The sequence below is a fragment of the Hemiscyllium ocellatum genome, chromosome 3, assembly GCF_020745735.1.
Source record: "Hemiscyllium ocellatum isolate sHemOce1 chromosome 3, sHemOce1.pat.X.cur, whole genome shotgun sequence".
NCBI lineage: Eukaryota > Metazoa > Chordata > Chondrichthyes > Orectolobiformes > Hemiscylliidae > Hemiscyllium > Hemiscyllium ocellatum.
In genome coordinates this window covers 110,436,140-110,459,118 of record NC_083403.1, presented here as the reverse complement: position 1 = coordinate 110,459,118, position 22,979 = coordinate 110,436,140, and positions in this window count along the sequence as shown.

Sequence of the window (22,979 nt, the reverse complement as noted above, 5' to 3'; positions counted from 1 at the left end):
CTGTTGATGGAGTTTGGGGATGAATGCCATGCTTCTAGGAATTCTCTGGCTGTTCTCTGTCTGGCTTGTCCTATGATAGTGGTGTTTTCCTAGTCAAATTCATGTTGCTGGTTGTCTGAGTGTATGGCTACTAGAGATAGCTGGTCGTGTCGTTTTGTGGCTAGCTGATGTTCATGGATGCGGATTGTTAGCTGTCTTCCTGTTTGTCCTATATAGTGTTTTGTGCAGTCCTTGCATGGTATTTTGCAGAGGCAGTTATGCAAAGGTTAGAACATACAGCCATACCACAAATCCAACCCAAACTCTGGATCAGATATGTTGATGACACCTTTGTAATCATCAAAAACACAGATATAGAAAAAACACACCGAATCATCAACGCCACACTCACAGGAATCCGATTCACACGAGAAGAGGAAAAGGATAGCCAACTCCCATTCCTAGACGTGTTAGTAGAGAGAACACCCAACGGAGAATTCACCACAAGGGTACACAGGAAACCAACACACACAGACCAAGTCTTAAACTATGAAAGTAACCACCCCAACACACACAAACGAAGCTGCATCAGGACACTATTCAAAAGGGCCACAACACACTGCAGTACACCAGAACTGCGAAAAGAGGAAGAGGAACATCTATACAAGGTATTCGCCAAAAACGGATACCCACGCAACTTTATCACCAGATGCCTAAGAGATAGACCGAGGAACGAGGACATGCCACAACCAAAAGGACTAGCCACTCTACCATACGTCAGGAGCGTCTCAGAACTGACAGCCAGACTACTGCGACCCTTAGGACTCATAACAGCACACAAGCCAACATCCACGCTCAGACAACAACTCACTAGAACAAAGGACCCAATACCCAGCATGAGCCAAACTAACGTAGTTTACAAAATACCATGCAAGGACTGCACAAAACACCATATAGGACAAACAGGAAGACAGCTAACAATCCGCATCCATGAACATCAGCTAGCCACAAAACGACATGACCAGCTATCTCTAATAGCCATACACTCAGACAACCAGCAACATGAATTTGACTGGGAAAACACCACTATCATAGGACAAGCCAGACAGAGAACAGCCAGAGAATTCCTAGAAGCATGGCATTCATCCCCAAACTCCATCAACAGACACATTGACCTGGACACCATATACAAACCACTACAGCTGAAACTGACACCCGGAAACGGCAAGAACATCCATCAACAGACACATCGACCTGGACCCCACATACAAATCACTGCAGCTGAAACTGACACCCGGAAGCGGCAAGAACAAACCAATATAAATACCGGAAGAAACATCAAAGCAGCGCTTCACACGAGGCTCCAACAGCACTGATGATGTTCCCGAGCCAGGGAACGAAACGTTTGCAGCAAAAACTTCCAGCTCGGCGAGCAGAACCACAACAACGGACACCCGAGCTACAAATCTTCAATCAGATTTTCTACAATGTTGCCTAGGGTGAAAGTCGCAGTTATGAGGAGAGACTGGATAGGATGAGTTTGTTTTCCTTGGAGCAGAGTAGGCTGAGGGGGGATCTGATTTAGGTATGTAAAAGGCATTGACAGATTGGATCGTGAGAATCTTATTCCCATGGCAGAAGTGTCTAAGATCAGTGGGCATAGGTTTAAGATGTGGAGCATGTGGTTCAGAGGAGATCTGAGAAAATACTTTTCACTCAGAAGGTGATGGAGATATGGAATGTGCTCCCAGAGAGGGTGGAGGTGCAGGTACTGTCGCACCATTTAAGAAGCATCTGGATGAGTGCCTAAAATGCCAGGGCCTAACAGATTGTGGACAAGGTGAAAGTGAATCGGATTAGTGCAGTTTGGTGTTTGTTGATGGCATAGAAATGGTGGGCTGAAGGGCCTGTTTCTATGTTGCACAACTCTATGATTCTATAACCCTAACTAGGTTCCATCTGATTCTTTGATTTACCTCATTAGGTACAAATATAAATGACCAAACTCAGTTCAATGTGTTTGAAATCACAGAAATAAGACAGGGTTATCCCTCATAATAACATAATCTCTGTTTTACCTATGTTATGTCCTGAGTGTATTAGATAGAGAGGAATATTTGGTGAACTTGCATCCCCTGTGATCTCCTTAGAATTGCACTGTCTGTTAATTTCCAACAACTTGTAAACACCTATTAAATGTCACAGGCATGTTACCAGATAGAATTTGACACAGTAACACTCAAATGACCAAAGTTTGGTCAAAGGAAAAGGTTTTAGGGAACGTCGTAAGTGAAGGAGAGAGAGGCTGAGAAAGAAGTAGGAGATTTATTAAGGCAATTCCTGAATTTGAGGGCTCTCATGGGATGAAAGAAATCGAAGAATCTGTGGGCAGCATTCAGAGAGCAACTCAAGTGCAACATCATTGGTATTTATATAGGATCAGTAGAAGATCCAAATCCACCTGGAGATAGCAGTCAGTGGAGTACTTTGTTCCACCAGTTGGATGTAGGAGATCAAGGAGCAGTCGACAGTCCCTGGAGACTGTATGTACAGAAAGTGTGTCTGCCTGCAGCTCCTCTCAGACTGTGTGGGTTGGTTAGAATGGCAGTTGGAAGCACTGAGGAGCAGATAAAAGGCAGAGAGTGTGATAGATTATAGCGTCAGGGAGGTGGCCACACCGCAGGTGCGTTTACATGGATGGGTGACAGCTAGGAGAGGTAAGCAGGTAGTGCAAGAGCTGATGTGGCTACACCCCTCTCAAACAAGGGAATAGCTTTGCAGGAGAAAATAACAGCAGTCATGTCTCTGGCACTATGATTGATTCTGCTATAAAGCAGAGTATGGCAAAGTCTAAGTGAGCAGTTGTGATGGGGGACTGTCCAACCCCTGCCATCAGCATGTATTCAGCCTTTTCCGAGCTACAATCAGTTCTGAAGAAGATTGCCTGGTGTCAAAATGTTAACTCTGCTTTCTCTCCACAAATACTGCCAGATGAGCTGAATTTTTCCAGCATTTTCTCTTTTTTGTTTCAGATTTTCAGCAACCACAATTCTTTGTGTTACCTTTCCTTAGCTACTTTCTTCTTTCACTCTCTCACTTTCTATCCCTTTCAGATTTATTAAGATGACAGAAAAAAAGATTTAGTTTTATGGATTAACTCTTTTTTTGCTTCATTTGTGGGAACTGGGCATTGCTGGCTGGCCAGCATTGATAGCCCATTCCCTATTTGCCCTTGAGAAGGCGGTAGTGAGCTGCTTTCTTGAATCGCTGCAGTCCACTTGCTGTTGGTTGACCCACAATGCCGGTAAGGAGAGGATTCCAGAATTTTGACCCAACGACTGTAAGGGAACAGCAGAATATTTCCAAGTCAGGGTGGTGAGTGGCTTGTAGGGGAGCTTGCATATGACGGTACTCCCAAGTACCTGCTGCCCTTGTCCTTCTAGATGGAAGTGTTTATGGGTTTGGAAGGTGCTGTCTAAGGATATTTGGTGAATTTCTGCAGTCCATGTTGTAGAAATGCTACTGAGTGCCGGTGGTGGAGGGATTGAACGTTTGTCAATGTGGTGCCAATCAAGCAGGTTGCTTTGTCCTGGGATGGTATCAAGCTTCTTGATTGTTTTTGGATTGCAGCAATCCAGGCAAGCGGGGAGTATTCCATCACATTCCTAACTTGTGCCTTGTAGATGGTGGATAGACTTTGGAGTGTTTTTATTGCTTATCTAACCGTTGCAATCTTTTGGTCTTCAACATGATTTCTAATAAGGGAAGATAATAAGTTTTTAAATCCCATTAGCACAACCTAAGAGATTCATACATGGTTTCAGCTTCTAAAGCTTATGTCCACCTCTGAAAATTGATTAGTGTAACTCAAATGCAATATAGATATGCCTTAAATTTTGGAACCTTTGCTTTTATGCTTCATACACCAACTCACATGCAACCAATATAGTTCTTTCTTACAGCATCACAATCTTGAAAAACTTCCTCTGAAAGTGAAGCTTAGATTTCCTGTGTTTTACATGTCAATGTCCAGTACTCTTTTCACATTTGTTTATTTGTCTCGCCATTTTCTCAAATGACATGAAGAATTCCTGTGTGTCCTTTCTCGCAAAGTTTAGTTGGCCCTGGGCAGAAATGTTAACATTTCCTCACAGAACTTCAAATTTTGACTCAAACTCTCTGTGCTAATCTTTTGATCATTTTTATTTTCCTCACAGTGCTGTACCTTACTTTGTAACTAATTTTATCAACATTTCTTTTAAAAGGCCGAGATGTGCAGGTGCCTCTCTGTGATTTCAAGTAAACCTGTTGTACTGTCACCTGGTGTCGAGTGACTTCTGACTTTCTTTTAAAATATGCAGTTGGACTTCTGTGCTTCAATAATCCTTTGCACAAAGAAAATTGTCCTCATTTCTCTTCTCTTTTTCTCAGCAACTGTGTTAAATTAATGAGCCTTGCTGTGCTCGCCAATTAAAAGAATCAGATTTTACCTGTTAACTCCTTCAAAAACCTTCAGAATTTTATAAATCTCTTTATTAGATTTCAATATTCCCGTGATACATCTCACATCTGGAATAGATACTCTAAGGAGATCCCTTCAGCGATAATACCTTAATTGGCTCTGAGTTTAAGATATTTCTGAGCAGGTTCCCTTGCTCTTTAATCTCCAAGATTATGAAACTTCACTTTCTCTTAAAGAATTGCAAAATTTCAACATCTTACTGATGCTGTCAGGTGTATTGACAAGTTTTACAATGCCTGTCAAATAGTTCTGCCCTAACTTGCACTTGGCATTGCAGATCACAAGAAATGATAGTGTACACATTGTTACAACCGCTGTGGAAACCGATAACCTTTACAAAGGGATTTGAATTGCCAGTGACTGACTCAAATGATCATGCAAGGTTTCACATTTTTAACTTTGCTGTAACGAATTCCCAGAAAGCAACATTGACAAAACATTCTGTAATTATAATTCCCATGGGAAACCATAAACAGTGAAAAGCGCATTTGTCAGGTGACTCCTCCCCAAAATGAAAAATCACCAACAAGATGACACAGCTCAACACTCCAGGATATAGGTCTTCAGGCAAGATATCTAGAAGAGTACAAAGGCAGTAGGATATACTTAAGGGGGAAATCAGGAGGCCAATAATGGGACATGAGACAGCTTTGGCAAATATGTTGAATGAGAATCTGAAAGGATTCCACAAATATATTAAGGATAAAAGGGTAACTAGGGAGAGAATAGGGCCCCTTAAAGATCAAAAAGGCTGCCTATGCGTGGAACTGCAGATGATGGGGGGAGATACTAAATGAGTATTTTGCATCAGCGTTTACTGTGGAGAAGGATGTGGAAGCTGCAGAGCTGAAATAGCGACAGCTTGAAAAATGCCCATATTAAAGAGGAGGAGGTACTGAATGGCTTAAAATGCATAAAGATGGATAAATCCCTAGGACCTGATCAGGTGTATCCTAGAACTCTATGGGAATCTAGGAAGTGATTGCTGGGCCCCTGCTGAGACATTTGCATTATCAGTAGCCATAGGTGATGAGAGGTTGGCTAATGTGGTTACACCATTTTGGAAAGTTGGTAAAGAAAAGCCAGGGAACTATAGTCCGGTGAGCCTGACATAAGTGGTGGGCAAATTGTTGCAGGGAATCCTGATGGACAAGGTTTACATGTATGTGAAAAAGCAAGGACTGATCAGGAATAGACAACATGGCTTTGCACATTGTAAATCGTGTCTCACTAACTTGATTGAGTTTTTTGAAGATGTAACAAAGAGGATTGATGATGGCAGAGAAGTGGACGTGATCTACATGGATGAAAATGTGTTGCTGGTTAAAGCACAGCAGGTCAGGCAGCATCCAAGGAACAGGAAATTCGATGTTTCGGGCCAGAGCCCTTCATCAGGAATGAGGAGAGGGTGCCAGGCAGGCTAAGATAAAAGGTAGGGAGGAGGGACTTGGGGGAGGGGCAATGGAGATGTGATAGGTGGAAGGAGGTCAAGGTGAGGGTGATAGGCCGGAGTGGGGTGGGGGCGGAGAGGTCAGGAAGAAGATTGCAGGTTAGGAGGGCGGTGCTGAGTTCAAGGGAATCGACTGAGACAAGGTGGGGGGAGGGGAAATGAGGAAGCTGGAGAAATCTGAGTTCATCCCTTGTGGTTGGAGGGTTCCCAGGCGGAAGATGAGGCGCTCCTCCTCCAACCGTCGTGTTGTTATGTTCTGGCGATGGAGGAGTCCAAGGACCTGCATGTCTTCGGTGGAGTGGGAGGGAGAGTTAAAGTGTTGAGCCACGGGGGTTGGGTTGGTTGGTCCAGGCGTCCCAGAGGTGTTCCCTGAAGCGTTCCGCAAGTAGGCGGCCCGTCTCCCCAATATAGAGGAGGCCACATCGGGTGCAGAGGATGCAATAGATGATGTGTGTGGAGGTGCAGGTGAATTTGTGGCGGATATGGAAGGATCCCTTGGGGCTTTGGAGAGAGGTAAGGGAGGAGGTGTGGGCACAAGTTTTGCATTTCCTGCAGTTGCAGGGGAAGGTGCCAGGAGTGAAGGTTGGGTTGGTGGGGGGTGTGGACCTGACGAGGGAGTCACGAAGGGAGTGGTCTTTGCGGAACGCTGATAGGGGAGGGGAGGGAAATATATCCCTGATGGTGGGGTCCGTTTGGAGTTGGTGGAAATGACGGCGGATGATACGCTGTATACGGAGGTTGGTGGGGTGGTATGTGAGAACCAGTGGGGTTCTGTCTTCGTGGCGGTTGGAGGGGCGGGGCTCAAGGGCGGAGGAGCAGGAAGTGGAGGAGATGCGGTGGAGGGCATCGTCGATCACGTTTGGGGGGAATCTGCAGTCCTTGAAGAAGGAGGCCATCTGGGCTGTACGGTATTGGAACTGGTCCTCCTGGGAGCAGATGCAGCAGAGACAAAGGAATTGGGAATATGGGATGGAGTTTTTACAGGTGGCAGGGTGGGAGCAGGTGTAGTCCAGGTAGCTGTGGGAGTCAGTCAGTTTATAGTAGATGTCTGTGTTGAGTCAGTTGCCCGAGATAGAAATGGAATGGTCTAGGAAGGGGAGGGAGGAGTCTGAGACAGTCCAGGTGAATTTGAGGGCGGGATGGAAAGTGTTGGTAAAGTTGATGAACTGTTCGACCTCCTCGTGGGAGCACGAGGCAGCGCCGATACAGTCATCGATGTAGCGGAGGAAGATGTGGGGGGTGGTGACAGTGTAGTTGCGGAAGATGGACTGTTCCACATATCCTACAAAGAGACAGGCATAGCTGGGGCCCATGCGGGTGCCCATGGCAACTCCTTTAGTTTGGAGGAAGTGGGAGGATTGGAAAGAGAAGTTGTTCAGGGTGAGGACCAGTTCAGTCAGTGGAAGGAGGGTGTCAGTGGAAGGGTACTGGTTGGTGCGGTGGGAAAGGAAGAAGCAGAGGGCTTTGAGTCCTTCGTGATGGGGGATGGAGGTGTTCAGGGACTGGATGTCCATCGTGAAAATAAGGCGTTGGGGACCGGGGAAGCGCAAATCATGGAGGAGGCGGAGGGCGTGGGTGGTGTCCCGAATGTAGGTGGGGAGTTCCTGGACTAAAGGGGACAGAACCGTGTCGAGGTACGCGGAGATGAGTTTGGTGGGGCAGGTGCAGGCTGAGACAGTGGGTCGACCAGGGCAGTTAGGTTTGTGGATTTTGGGCAGGAGGTAGAAACAGTCGGTGCGGGGTTGTGGGACTATGAGGTTGGAGGCGGTGGATGGGAGATCCCCTGAGGTGATGAAGTTATGGATGGTCTGGGAGACGATGGTTTGGTGGTGGGATCTACATGGACTTCAGTAAGGCTTTTAACATGTTTCCTCATGGTAGACTGGTTAGCAAGGTTAGATCACGTCGAATACAGGGAGAACTAGCCATTTACATGTATGGAATGAGCTGCCAGAGGAAATGGTGGAGGCTGATATAATTACAACATTTAAAAGGCATCTGGATGGGTATTTGAAGAGAAAGGGTTTAGAGGAATATGTGTCACATTGCTGGCAAATGGGACTAGATTTGTTTAGGATAGGTAGAAGACAGAGGGTGATGGTGGAGGGTTACTTTTCAGATTGGAGGCCTGTGACAGTGGTATGTCACAAGCATCAGTGCTGGCTCCACTGTTTTTCATCACTAATTGATTTGGATGTGAACACAGAAGGTATGGTCAGTACATTTGCAGATGACATCAGAATTGGAGGTCTACTGGACAGCGAAGTGGGTTACCTCAGAGCACACCAGGATCTTGATCGAATGGGCCAATGGGCTGAGGATTAGCATGGAGTATGATTTAGATAAATATTAGGTGCTGTGTTTGGAAAGGCAAATTGGGGCAGGACAGGTACACTTAGTTTAGAGAAATTTAGAGAAATTTAGTATCACATGCATTTCAATATAAAATACAGAGAAAAGTGTGTACCATCCCTGTGGATAAGCACCATTCACATTAATTTTAAAAAAGTAAAGAAAATAAACTTAAAAGACTGTAAAAGGATGCAACCTTTCCTGCACCAATGCTACACCATGTGGCCGAGAGGGACCTGTCCGAGAGAAACATGGAGGCTTATGGCAAATACTGAGGGTTTTAGACACCAAAAGCCCTCAAGGAGTACACAATGTCCCAGGGGTAACTTAAAATAGAAATTAGGGGAGAAAAAATGACATAAAAAGACAATGGCAGGTCAAATAAAGGAAAGTCCTGTTATTTTACAAGTATATTAAGAGTACAAGGATGTCTAGGGAAAGAATAGGGCCAATTCCAAACCTTCCAAGCCACTTGTATCTGCAAGGACAAGGGCAACAGATATATGGGAACACCATCACCTTCAAATTCCCCTGCAAGCCACTCACCATCCTGACTTGGAAATATATCGTTTTCCTCCACTGTTACTGAGTCAAAGTCTTGGGATTCCCTCCCTAATGGTCAACCCACAGCAGGTGGACTGCAGCAGTTCAAGAAGGCAGCACATTTTCACCTTCTCAAGGGCAACTAGGGATGGGCAATAAATAAATGCTGGCCAGCCCAGCGATGTCCACATCCCACAAATGAATAAATAAAACATTTTTAAAAATTAAGTGCAATTGTACTAACTTGTGTGTTGAGTCCAAGGACATGAATAGAGTTGTAAATTAATATTTTATGTCGGTGTTCACCAGTGAGAGGGAGAATGTAAGTATAGAAATCAGGCAGAAGGACTGTGATATCTTTAAAGAGAGTAGGATTGACAGAGAGGGGGTTCTGAGAGGTCTAGAAGACTTAACAGTAGATAAATCTCTGGGTGGAGTGAAATGCATTCCAGGCTGTTGATTGAGACAAGGGAAGAAATAGCAGAGGTGCTGGCAATGATTACCAATTCCCCTCAGGCAGCAGGAGAAGTGCCGGAGGACTTGAGAGTAGCCAACGTGGCATCGCTTTTGAAGAAGGGACAAGGAATAAACCAGGAACCTACAGGCCAGAGAGTCTAACCTGAGTGTAGGGTAACTATTGGAAATAATTCTAAAGGACAGAATTAATCTGTACTTTGAGGGGCAGGAATTAATCAAGCAGCGCCAACATTATTTTTTTCAGGGGTGCCATGTCTGACTAACTTGGTTGAATTTTTCAAAGAGGTACCAGGTGAGAGCAATGCATTTGAAGTATCTACTTAGACTTTTGATAAGGTCACACATGGGAGACTGACACCAAAAAGTAAGAGCCTATGGGATCCAAGGAAGTTTGGCTAATTGGATCAGGAATTGGCTTAGTGGCAGGAAGCAGAGGGGGATGGTTGAGGAGTGTTTTAGGGAATGGAAGCCTATTTCCAGTAGGTTTCAGCAAGGATCAGTGTTGGGGCCCTTGTTGCTTGTGATATATTTAAATAATTTGAAAATTTGAGAATAAATCAGTAAATTTATGGATGAAATAAAAATTGGTGAGGTGGAAAACAATGATGAGGATAGCCTTACATTGCGGGTGGATATAGTTGGTCTTGTCAGATGGGATGATCATTGGGATGTGGAATTCAATTCAGATAAATGATGCACTTGTGCAGGACAATCAAGGTAAAAGTAGACATGATGAATAGTAGGATCCTGGGAAACACTGAGATTCAGAAAGACACTGGTGTGCATGTCTACTAGTACCTTAGGGTAGTGTGACAGGTCGGTAAAATGGTTAAGAAGTTATATAGTATACCTTCCTTAATCAGCTGAGGCATAGAGTTTAAGAGCAGGGTATGCTAGAACTGGATAAAACATTGGTAAGGCCAAAGCTAGAGTATTAAACATAGAACATAGAACATAGAATATAGCATAGTACAGCACAGTCCAGGCCCTTTAGTCCTCAATGGTGTGCTGACCTTTTATCCTACTCTAAGATCAAACTAACCTACGTACCCTACATTCTACTATCATCCATGTGCCTATCCAAGAATCACTTAAACGTCCCTAATATATCTGACTCTACTACCACTGCTGGCAGTGCATTCCACGATCAAGATTCGAGTGGTGCTGGAAAAGCACAACAGGTCAGGCAGCATCTGAGGAACAGGAAAATCGACGTTTCGGGCAGGAGCCCAAAACGTCGACTTTCCTACTCTTCGGATGCTCCTGACTGCTGTGCTTTTCCAGAACTACTCAAATCTTGATTCTGAACTCCAGCATCTGCAGTTCTCACTTTCCCCTCGTGCATTCCACGCACCCACCACTCTCTGTGTAAAGAACCTAGCTCAGCCATCTCCCCTAGACCTTCCTCTAATCACCTTAAAATTATGTCCCCTCATGATAACCATTTTCGCCCTATAAAGCCTCTGGCTATCCACTCTATTGATGCCTCTCATCATCTTGTACACCTCTATCAAGTCACCTCTCATCCTTCTTTGCTGCAATGAGAAAAGCCCTAACTCCTCAACATTTCTTCATACGGTGTGCCCTCCAGTCCAGGCAGCAACCTGGTGAATCTCCTCTGCACCCTCTCTAAGCCTTCCAATTCCTTCCTATAATGAGGCAACCAGAAGTGTTCAGTTCTGTATCCACATTACAGGAGGAATGTGACTGCACTGGAAATGATGTGGAGCTGATTTAACAGGATGTTGGCTGGGCTGGAGAGGTTTAGTTATGTATAGAGGTTGATTAGACTGGTTTCCTTAGAGCAGTGGAAAGAGTGAGGGATACAACTGAGATGTATAAAATTATACTCTCTTTCTGCGCTGTAAGGATTCTGTAATTCTATGAGGGCTTAGGCAGTGTGGACAATTTTGTCTTGGCGCAGGGATTAATGTCAGGGGATATAGATTTAAGGTAAAGGGCAGGCGCTTCAGAAGAGATGTGTGGAAAGGAATTTCGGCAAGAGGGTGGTGGGAAGCTCTCTGCTTGTCAGGGTGGTAAAGGCAGAAACCCTCATAACATTTAAGATGTTTGTAAATGTACACTTGTAATGGTAAGGCTATAAGCCAAGCGTTGTGCAATGGGATTAGAATGGTTAGGTGATTACTTCTGACTGGCAGGGCCTTTTCCAGTGTTAACGACCTCTATGATTCGATGACACCATGGTCCACATCAATATCTGATTTACCCTTTTAAGCTGATGTTCATTATCCCTTACTGCCTTGGGCTATACCATAGTTCTCCAGTTAGGCCATAGTAATATTCACAAGTCTTATAATATTTGCATTGTGAACAGTGAGGTTAAAAAGAGCATAGGTATAAAAGAGCAATTGAGCAGAGGCAAATACCATTAAATTTATTTTCAGATCGTATCCAGGCCCTGCGAGCTAAGCCATTCATAAAAATGGAAATGAATATGTTAATCATTGTAATGACAGACGTGATGATGCAATTTAAACATCAACAGTCAGATATCAACAAGGCATAAAGAATAGAAATGCTGGGCTGAAGTTTCTCATTTTTTGACCAAGTGCTGTTGTAAGTGATGTTAATGATGTTGGGTCTGCCAAGGATCCATCGCGATGTTTCTCACCAAGGATTGTGGACTACAGCTCCCATTACTGAACATACTATATCCACTTAAAAGCTCACATCCAACTCATCTGTCCAAACTACCAACCCATCCTGCCCTTTGCACTTCCTACTCACTTACAGGTGACACCTCTCCCACTCACTGCCTCCTTCTCCATCAACACTTATTATACTCAATTCCTCCCTCTAACTCATTGGCCCACCTTCCCTAGACTGATCTCTTGATGGCACCCTGACTGATCCTGAATGTAATCCCTGGACTTGTCCTGCAGGATGGATGGTGGCCCAATTTCCAGGCAACAAAGACATGGATAATCTGGACTCTGGTAGCACCAAGCACCTCACTGACCATGGCCAACCCCCAGAGTTTGGAATTGAATGAGCTGCTTGACTAACTGTGGTAACATCGGCTGACTGAGTATCTCCCTTTCACTCCACTAGGATTGTTTCCCTTTGAATTTCACATATGACCACTTACTTGAAGCACATGTGGTGTGTTTGCAGCATAAGTTGTTGGCACATGCTGTAGGTATGACAGTGACGTGGCACAGTGCTATACAGGAACAGAACCACTACATTAAATATTCAGTGCACTGAACCATGACAAGCCATAATCTACACTAAATAAATCACATTTGAGTTTAGCAGCCTTCCAATAATGAATGAGCACTAAGAAATGACACTGAGAGTGTAAATGCATGAGCTACGTGTGTCACTGTGCACAGAATGACTTGGCAAAAATGCTCAAGTCATAAATACCACAGAGCTCCAAAGTGAAGTCCTGAAGGGCTGAACTGATGTGAGAGTTGGTCCAAATGTAGCCTCAGTGATGTGGTGAGGCTGGTCAAAGGCTGGAAGAGGATGATGGAGCATCTGGGATGTTGTGGTAACAGTGAAACTGGATAAAGTCTGGAGAAGCAAGCTGCCAGGTAACTGCTCCGACTTCCATGTTGGGAATTGGCACTGTTTAATTTCCCTGGGAAAGGGAGGAGAATTGGGAAATATGCAGAAATGAGGAGAGTTGGTTTAATAATGAGATGCAAATGCGTGGCAGTCATGCTGTCGTCATGGTATCTGGAAGGTTCTGACCCTCTCATTTAAACATTAAGGGGAACATTGGAAATTTTTCGATGTGGAAATTCTAATGTTTCCATTTCCAACATATTTTCTCAACCTTCTCACCACTGCCCAGCTCACAAGGGAGCATAAATTTCTGTCTAGCATATTGATACCTGATGAAGGGCTTATGCCCGAAACATCGACTCTCCTGCTCCTCAGATGCTGCCTGACTGACTGCTTTTCCAGCACCACACTCTTTGACTCTGATCTCCAGCACACTTTCTTCCAGCATATTAGGCAGCATGGTGGCACAGTGGTTAGCACTGCTGCCTCACAGCGCCAGAGACCCGGCTTCGATTCCCACCTCAGGCAACTGTCTGTATGGAGTTTGCACATTCTCCCCGTGTCTGCGTAGATTTCCTGTGGGTTTCCTCCCACAGTCCAAAAATGTGCAGGTTAGGTGAATTGGCCATGCTAAATTGTCCGTAGTGTTAGGTGTAGGGGAATAGGTCTGGGTGGGTTGCTCTTTGGACGGGTCTGTGTGGATTTGTTGGGTCGAAGGGCTGTTTCTTACACTGTAAGTAGTCTAATCTAAAAATGTTAGAGTGCTGAGTTCACTATAATGTTAATTAGAATGTGAATAAGGAGTTTATGGGACTTGTCGAATGTGAGGGAGTTACGCTTGGACAAGGATAAAATGGAGAGTCAGTAGGATCAGGGCTGGTTCAGTCTAGCTAGAAGCCTGAAATAAGTCAGCACAGACACACAGTGGTCAAAACCCAGAGTTCACAAAGGACAAAAAAAAGTGGAGCTTAAGACTATGGAAGTAAACATAGAATGCAATCATTGGAGTATAAAGCATTCTTGCATTGGTGTTTCTTTAAAATATTAATCTTCTCCACACCCTCTTTGCACTGCAGAGGAGCTGTTATCGACAAACCCTTCTGTCCCCTTAGGGAAATGAAACTGTCCCATCTGCAGTTCTTTTGTCTCTTCCTGACAAGTCTCCCAAAGAATGTGGAACCCTCGCAATCATTTCTTAACCATCTTGCTCTCTGCAAACACAGTGCACCTTTCCCTTCAAGAGCTGCACGGCTGCCTTTAAATCATTTTCAACTTTCCAATTCCCAAAGAGATGGGCAGTCCAAAAACCATCACCAGCCTTATATCCACATGACCAATTGTGTGGAGTGACCACTGGCCACCCATCTTCAGAGGCAATTAAATTTCAAAATCTTAATTTCTTAAAAAAAAGTCAAAGAAATAAGGTTAGGTTATGCAAAAATCTTACTGATACATAAATGCTTCCAAATTGTGTGGTAAGGCTGAAAGGATTCAGATCTATGTGTTAAAATATGTCATGTGGGGAAGAAGCAGAGAATAACCTTGACAGAAGATCATAGTTAAATTTATAGTATGGCAGTTTGGTAACATTTTAGAGGCATTCTGTACATCAAAATTTAATTTCAAACTTGTGACATTTGACCAGAGGAAATGGATGGAGTAGTCCAACAAGAATTTTATTCCAGCTTTAAATCATTTTGAATAATACTATGAATGCAATGCATTCTGCAATTAAATGATTGATTGCTTTACTGATTGGTGTGCAATTGAAGATTGTCAAAATAGTTTCTGTTTGACCTTGTAGTTTTAAAAGCAATATACCAAGGCATGATAGAATAAGGTGAATGAAAAACAAATCCACTTAATGGAAAAGCTATAATAGATCAGCTACATGGATTTTAGCTATTCATAGAACTCTTATGGACTTGCAAAGGACCTCCAAGTGGTATCACCTGGCTATGACTAATGTTAGAGCATGTGGAATCAGAGAATAACCAGCCGAAAGGTTGGCAAATTGGCGATACAACAGAGATTAGCTATTTGGAATTTCGTTATTTAATTAGACTGATCCAGGCTTATCTGGAGTCCCATGCCCAATGTTATAAGCCAAGGGTGGAATCTGCAAATTTTCAATAATAATGATGCATGATCTGGGATCTTGGGGAACAATGGCTGATCACAGATGGAGAATTCTTTGGGGAAGAAGTCTCAATTTCTTTTAAGAACACATGAGAAAAGCAGTAGGAAATCACCCATTGTGTGTGTTCTATTCCTATGTCATATTGGTCATTAATATTGAAGAATAAAACATTAAAAATTGAAAGCTCTTACACGCAACTGAGAGGAAAACACAAAACTGTGATCCCTAATATTCAGTCTTGCAGAAAATGGTGCTCCATAGGGATTAATATTAGGAGCACTGTTGTTCATTGTTCGTAATTTATATAAATGACCTAAATTTGAATGAAATGAATGATCGGAATTGGATGTACTTTATATAAATATGCTGACTGCTTAAATTGGAGATATATTTAAGAATGAGAAGTGAGGCAAAACATAAGAAAACGATTCTGCAGAATTAGCGTGTGAACAGCAAGTGAAGTCATTGCGAGATGGTGAACCTTGTGAGGAAGTACAAAATATACTGACAAATAAGAATCGAAGGACAGAAAATATGATAGTTTCTGAAAATTGTCAACAGGTTTGGGATGTATGATGACTGCATTCTCATTGCTGCTAGTGCAGCAAACATTATATTAGACCAGACATTCTAACAGTGGAACTGACTTTAAATTTACAAAGGTGAATGGTTACCTACAATGTTGTGTAACTCATGACACCCATGAAAGAACTTCTGTCAGCACACAGGACTTCACATAATGTTTGTTTGTGCTGGCACTCCCCAGGATAATGGACAGTGCTGAAATTCCTCAGCATATTGGATTGTGCTGGGAAATCCCCAGGATATCAGACTGCGCTGGAATTCCCCAGGATATTGGACTGTGCTAGGATTCCCCAGGATATTGGACCGTCTAATAGTACACTGGACCATGGTCAGACAGCATATGATATTAGGAGGTGATTTTAAGCTCTTATGATGAATTAGGTCATGGTGTTAATGTATCACATGGTGTATCAGTGGCAATTATGGGCTGTGATACTCTAGCTTTATGTTCCCACAGAGAGTTTTATTTTCTTCCTCTCTTTCCAATTATGCCTGAGTGCAATTCTGTTGTGTCTTAGTGCAATCCCTACTTCTGCAGCTAGAGTGGATGGAGCCTGCTCTGTGGTTGACCCCGTTCTCCTGGAAAACCTACACAGTTATTTATGGCTGCCTCTGGACCTAGACGTTTTGGGATATCCTGACCAGATATAGACCCACCTTCCTCAGTTGGATCACAAGCAAGGAGAAGGTGGGGGCTCCAAGCACCCCTGGAGTGGCCTAAAAATAAGCAGTGGATGGGTTGTGTATTGCTCTTCCTTGCTATATGGGTGCCTGTTTGCCCTGTGTCCCTCAGAGGAAGGAGCATCTTGAGTGAGATCAAGATTCATCAGCGCCTCCATGGAATGCATTTCCATGTGGATATCTGGCAGAAACAATGGTATTGGACCTAGGCCTCCATTGCAATTTCTTACCTGCCCATGTAGACAGCTTGATGCACATATGCCAGTGTTCTGAAAATGGGGAGCAGAAGATTAAAAATATAGAACATGGAACAATGCTGCACAGAAACAGGCCCTTTGGCCCACCATGTCTATGTTGACCGTGATGCCATTCTAAACTAATCCCACCTGCCTGCACTTGGTCTGCATCCTATTCCTGTATGCCCTGCCTGTTCATGTGTTTGTCTAAATATCTCTTTAACTTTGCTATCGTATCTGCTATACCACATCCTCTGGTAGTGCATTCCATGCACCTAATAACCAATGTGTAAAAAACTTTCATAGAGTCATAAAGTCATAGAGATGTACAGCATGAAAACAGACCCTTCAGTCCAACTCGTCCATGCCGACCAGATATCCCAACCGAATCTAGTCCCACCTGCCAGGAATGAGCCCCTATCCCTCTAAGCCCTTCCTATTCATATAGCCATCTAGATGCCTTTTAAACGTTGCAATTGTACCAGCCTCCACCACATTCTCTGGCAGCCCATTCCATGCACGCACCACTCTCTGCGTGAAAAAGTTGCCCCTTAGGTCTCTTTTAAATCTTCCCCTCGCATCATAAACCTATGCCCTCTAGTTCTGAATTCCTCCACCTCAGGGGAAAGATCTTGTCTATTTGCCCTATCCATTCCCCTCATGATTATCTTAACCTCTATGAGGTCACCACTCAACCTCCAACACTCCAGGGAAAATAGCTCTAGCCTATTCGAGCTCTCCCTACAGCTCAAATCCTCCAACTCTGGCAACATTCTTGTAAAAAGTCTTTTCTGAACCCTTTCAAGTTTCACAACATCCTTCTGCAAGGATGGAGACCAGAATTGCATGCAATATTCCAAAAGTAGCCTGGCCAATGTCCTGTACAGTGACAATGTGATTCCCAATTCCTGTACTCAATACTTTGACCAAGAAAGGAAAGCACACCAAATGCCTCCTTCATTATCCTATCTGCCTGCAACTCTAGATTAGATTAGATTACTTACAGTGTGGAAACAGGCCCTTCGGCCCAACAAGTCCACACCGACCCGCCGAAGCGCAATCCACCCATACCCCTACATATACCCCTTACCTAACACTATGGGCAATTTAGCATGGCCAATTCACCTGACCCGCACATCTTTGGACTGTGGGAGGAAACCGGAGCACCCGGAGGAAACCCACGCAGACACGGGGAGAACGTGCAAACTCCGCACAGACAGTCGCCTGAGGCGGGAATTGAACCCAGGTCCCTGGCGCTGTGAGGCAGCAGTGCTAACCACTGTGCCACCGTGCCACCGTGCTGCTACTTTCAAGAAGCTATGAATCTGCGCTCCAAGGTCTCTTTGTAATCTGAGGTAACCTTCTTCGCTGTCTACTACACCTCCCATTTCCTCACACATCTCCTTTAAACTTTTCCTCTCTCACTTTAAACCAATGCCTCTGGTGTTTGACATTTCCAACCTAGAAAAAGACTCTGACTATCCACCCTCTCTATGCCTGCCCTAATTTTATATACTTCTTTCATATTACCTCTCAGCTTCCAATACACTAGTGAAAACAACCCAAGTTTGTGCAACTGATGAAGGCAAGCATGCTGTATGCCTTCTTTACCACCTTATCCTCTTGAGTTGCCATTTTCAGGGAGCTATGGACTTGTATGCCACGATCTCTCTGTATCTCAATGCTCCTAACGGTCCTGGTGTTTAATGTATGCTTTCATTTTGCATTTAACTCCCAAGATGCATCACCTCAATCTTGTCTGGATCAATCTCCATCAGATGTTTCTCTGTCCAATGTTCCAATTGGTCAAGATCCTGCTGCATCCTTTCTCACTGTTCACAACTCCACCAATTTTCATGTCATCTGCAAACGTACTAATCAAACTACCTCATTTATATCCAACTCATTACAAACAACAGTGGGCCTCGCACTAATCCTTGCATTACAACACTGGCCACATACCTCCAGTCAGAAAAACATTCCTCTACAACTATTCCTCCTTAAAAGTCATGGCTGACTATCCCTAATAAGCCTATTATTCTCCAAATGTGAGTAACTCCTGTCTCTAAGAACCTTCTCCAATAAATTCCAGCAATGACACTGACTGTAAGGCTCATCACCCTATAATTTCCTGAATAACTCTTGTTGCTCTTCTTAAACAAAGGAACACCTTTAATGTTTCTCTAGTCTTCTGAGACCTTGTCTATGGCTAAAGATCATACAAAGATCTCTGTCCAGGCCCCAGAAATCTAGTCAGGCATGAGCCCTTCTACAGGAATGGAGATGACCTGGGGTGTGCAGTGAGAGAGGGACTCACTGAAATCCTTGTAGAGGGAGGAAGAGAGCTTCTTCAAGGAAGGCATCCTTGCAAGAGAATTCGCAATAGGTTAAAATCTTCGAGGAGAAAGTGAAGACTGCAGATGCTGGAGATCAGAGGTAAAAATGTGTTGCTGGAAAAGCGCAGCAGGTCAGGCACATCCAAACAGCAGGAGAATTGACGTTTCGGACATGAGCCCTTCTTCAGGACTCATGCCCGAAACATCGATTCTCCTGCTCTTTGGGTGCTGCCTGACCTGCTGCACTTTTCCAGCAACACGTTTTCAGCTCTGATCTCCAGCATCTGCAGTTCTCACCTTCTTCCAGAAATCTATTCCCTTGCCTCCCTCAGTATCCTGGCATAGATCCCATCAGGCCTGGGGACTTATCTACCTTAACATTTATTCAAATACTCAATACCACCTCCTACTAAATATTGACAGGTCCCAGAATATCAACATGTCCCTCTCTAATCTTACCATTAGGCATGCTCCTCTCCTTGGTGAATACCAATACAAAGTACTCATTAAGGAGCTCACCCACTTTCTATGGGTCCATGCATAAAATCCCTCCTTTGTCCCTGAGTGGACCTACCCTTTACCTGATTATTCTCTTGCTCCTAATATACTAAAATAAAAAGTGCCTTGGGGTTCTCCTAAATCCCATTTGGCAAGGACATTTCATGGCCACTTCCAGGGCTCCCAAATTTACAGTGTTTAAAGGCCTTGTTTAATTTCAATTTCCTTCCAGATAATTCCTTTTTGTTTTTGACGAATCTTTCAATTGCTCTTTTCATCCGAAGTTCCTGAATCTTGCCATCCTATCATGCACCCTGAGAGGAACATGCTGGTTCTGCCTTCTGATCAAGTGGCCTTTTGAGGAATCCCATATGTCTGATGTGAATTTACCCTCAGCAGTTGCCCCCATTTCTAATATATCTAGGTTCTGCTTAATACTGCTGTAATTAGCTTTCTCCCAATTTAGCACCGACACCCGAAGACCGGTTTTATCCTTACCCATAACTTTCTTAAATGTTAAGGAATTATGATCACTGTTCCGAAAATGCTCCCCCACTGAAACTTTGATCATCTAGCGAGGCTCATTCCCCAATACAAAGTCTAATATGGCCCTTTCCTTAGTTGGACTCTCTATATTGTTCCAATAAATTTTCATGGATGCACCAAATTCTACCCAATTAAACCCCTGGCACTAAGGGAGTCCCCAGCAATATTGGGGAAGTTAAAATCACCCACCACAACAACCCTGCTGTTCTTACATCTTTCCATGATCTTCTTACATGTCTGGTCTTCTATCACCTACTAATTATTGGGAGGCCTGTAGCATAACCCTGTGATAGTAATTGCATGTTCCTTATTCCTAAATTCTACCCATATGGCCTTGCCGTATGAGCCCTCTAAGATGTCTTCTCTTAGTGCAGCTGTGACATTCTCCTTAACCAGTATACAGCTCCCTCACCCCTTTTACATCCCAATCTATCTCACCTGAAACATCTAAACCCTGAAACATTGAGCTGCTAGTCCTGTCCTTCTCTTAACCAAGTTTCTGTAATGGCTACAACATCATAATTCCATATACTAATCTAGGCACTCAGCTCACCTGCTTTACCTGTTATACTTGTTGCATTAAAATAAACACACTTCAGCCCACCAATCCTGCTGTGTTCATTAATCTGGTGCTGCTTGTTCTTCTTGTTAGATTTACTTGACTTAGCATCAACCTTCTCCTTAATTACTCCACATGTTGACCTACTTTTGTATTTCCCACCCCTCCCCACACTAGTTTAAAACCTCTCTGCCAGGATATCTGTGCCCTCTTTCACATATAGATACCTTGGAAAAGATCCTAATGATCCAGTTATCTGAAGTGCCCTCCTACGCCAGCTCTTCAGTCACACATTCAACTGTATTATCTTCCTATTTCTGGCATCCATGGCATGTGGGTCAGGGAGTAATCCCGAGATTATAGCCCTAGAGGTCCTGCTTTCCAAATTCTTGTCTAACTCATTCAATCCCCTTTGCAGGACCTCATCTCTCTTCCTACCTATGTCATTAGTACTAATATGGACCATGATCTCTGGCTGAATACCCTCCCCTTTCAGAATATCCCATGTCCACTCAAAGACATTCTTGACCCTGACACCAGAAACATCTATCTGTGTCCCTGACTATAGTCTCCCATCATCTACTGCTAACCTACACATAGGGTAGCATGGTGGCTCAGCGGTTAGCATTGTTGCTTCACAGCAGCAGGGACCTGGGTTCAATGCCACACTTGGGTGACTGCGTGGAGTTTGCACTTCCTCCTCATTTTGGAATGGATCCCCCCTGAGTGCTTCAGTTTCCTCCCTCAGTCTGAAGATGTGCAGGTTAGGTGGATTGGCTATATTAAATTGCTCTGTAGTATCCTGGGGTGTGCAGGCTAAGTGGATTAGACATGGTAAATGTGAGGATGTGGGGATAGGATGGGGGAGAATAGTGGATCTGGGTGGGATTCCCTTTGGAGAGTCAGTGCAGATTTGATGTACTGAATAGCTTCTTTTAGCACTGGAGGGTTTCTATAATTCTACACTTAGATCCTCTCTAGAAAGATAAACCAGTTATACAATCTTACCCGCTATTCTCCAAAATCAGATTGCATGAGAAAAGTGGCTCCAAGCCATGGTGGACCAAATCCCATGAATCTCAGTCAACAAAACACTTCAATTGCAAATAGGAAAATGCTGTTGGTTGTTATCTGGTCCCCAGCTCTGTATTTCTCCCACTTTCTCTAGCGATACCTTACTACCTGCACCTTCTTGTCCATTATTCTGTCCTATGTTATAACTTCTGTCCCCAATGGGATCCCACAATTCACTTAATATATCCAGATAGCTCAAGTAAAGGATTTACACCTTCTTTCCTATCCTGAGCTGATTTGTCAGAGTCTGATATTTCAAGAAAATAACTCAAAACCTATTAGGTCAACATGTCTTACGTTGCAGTCCTTTGTTTCCAGTGATACACCATATGATAGAATGACATCAGAAGGCATGGTTAATAACTTTATGGACGACACCAAAATTGGTGGTATAGTGGACAGTGAAGAAGGTTATCTAAGATTAGAAAAAAGATTAATTGAGTCAATGGGCTGAAGGGTGGCAGATGAAGTTTAATTTGGATAAATGCGAGAGACTGTATTTTGGTACAATAAACAAGGACAAGACTTACACAATTAAAAGCACAGCATTAGGCGGTTTTGTAGAACCGAGAGATGTAGGGGTTAAGGTACATAATTCTTTGAAGTTTTCGTCACATGTAAACAGGGCGGGTAAGAAGACAATTATCATGCTTGCCTTCATTGCTCAGATCTTTGAGTACAGGAGTGGGATGTCATGTTGAGGTTGAACAAAATATTGGTGAGGCCTTTTCAGGAGTTAGGCATCCAGTTCTGGTCATCCTGTTCATGGAATTCCTATAACATGGAAAAGCAGGCTGATCTGTCCATCCAGCCCACACCAACCCTCTGAAAAGCATCAAATTCCAGACTCATACCTCTACCCAATCTCTGTGATCCTGCATTTCTCACTGCTAACCCAGCTAGCCTGCACATGTCTGGAAACTATAAGCAATTTAGCATGGCCAAATGAGCTAACATGCACATCTTTGGACTGTGGAGGCAGACTGAAGCACCCAGTAGTAACCCACGCAGACATGTAGAAAATGTACAAATTCCACACATTCACCAAAGGGTGGAATCAAACCTGGGTCTCTGTCATTGTGAGACAGCAGTGCTAAACACTGACTCACTGTGCCACCCCTCTTTAAGGGGTTGAATGCGGATTACAAAATTCTGTCAAAGGTAATCGCCAACCAAGTCAGGTCTGCTCTGGGGTCGGTGATTCACCCTGACCAAACCTGTGCTGTACCAGGCAGGAAGATCACTGAGAGTCTCGCATTCCTCAGGAATACGATTGCCTACGTGCAGGACAGAGAGTTGGACACCTGCCTGATCAGCCTGGACCAGGAGAAAGCCTTTGACAGGATATCACACAGGTATATGAGAGATGTTCTCTCCAAAATGGGCTTTGGGGAGGGAATCTGCAATTGGATCAGACTGCTCTACACCAACATTGTCACTGCAGTCTCAATCAATGGGTGGGAATCA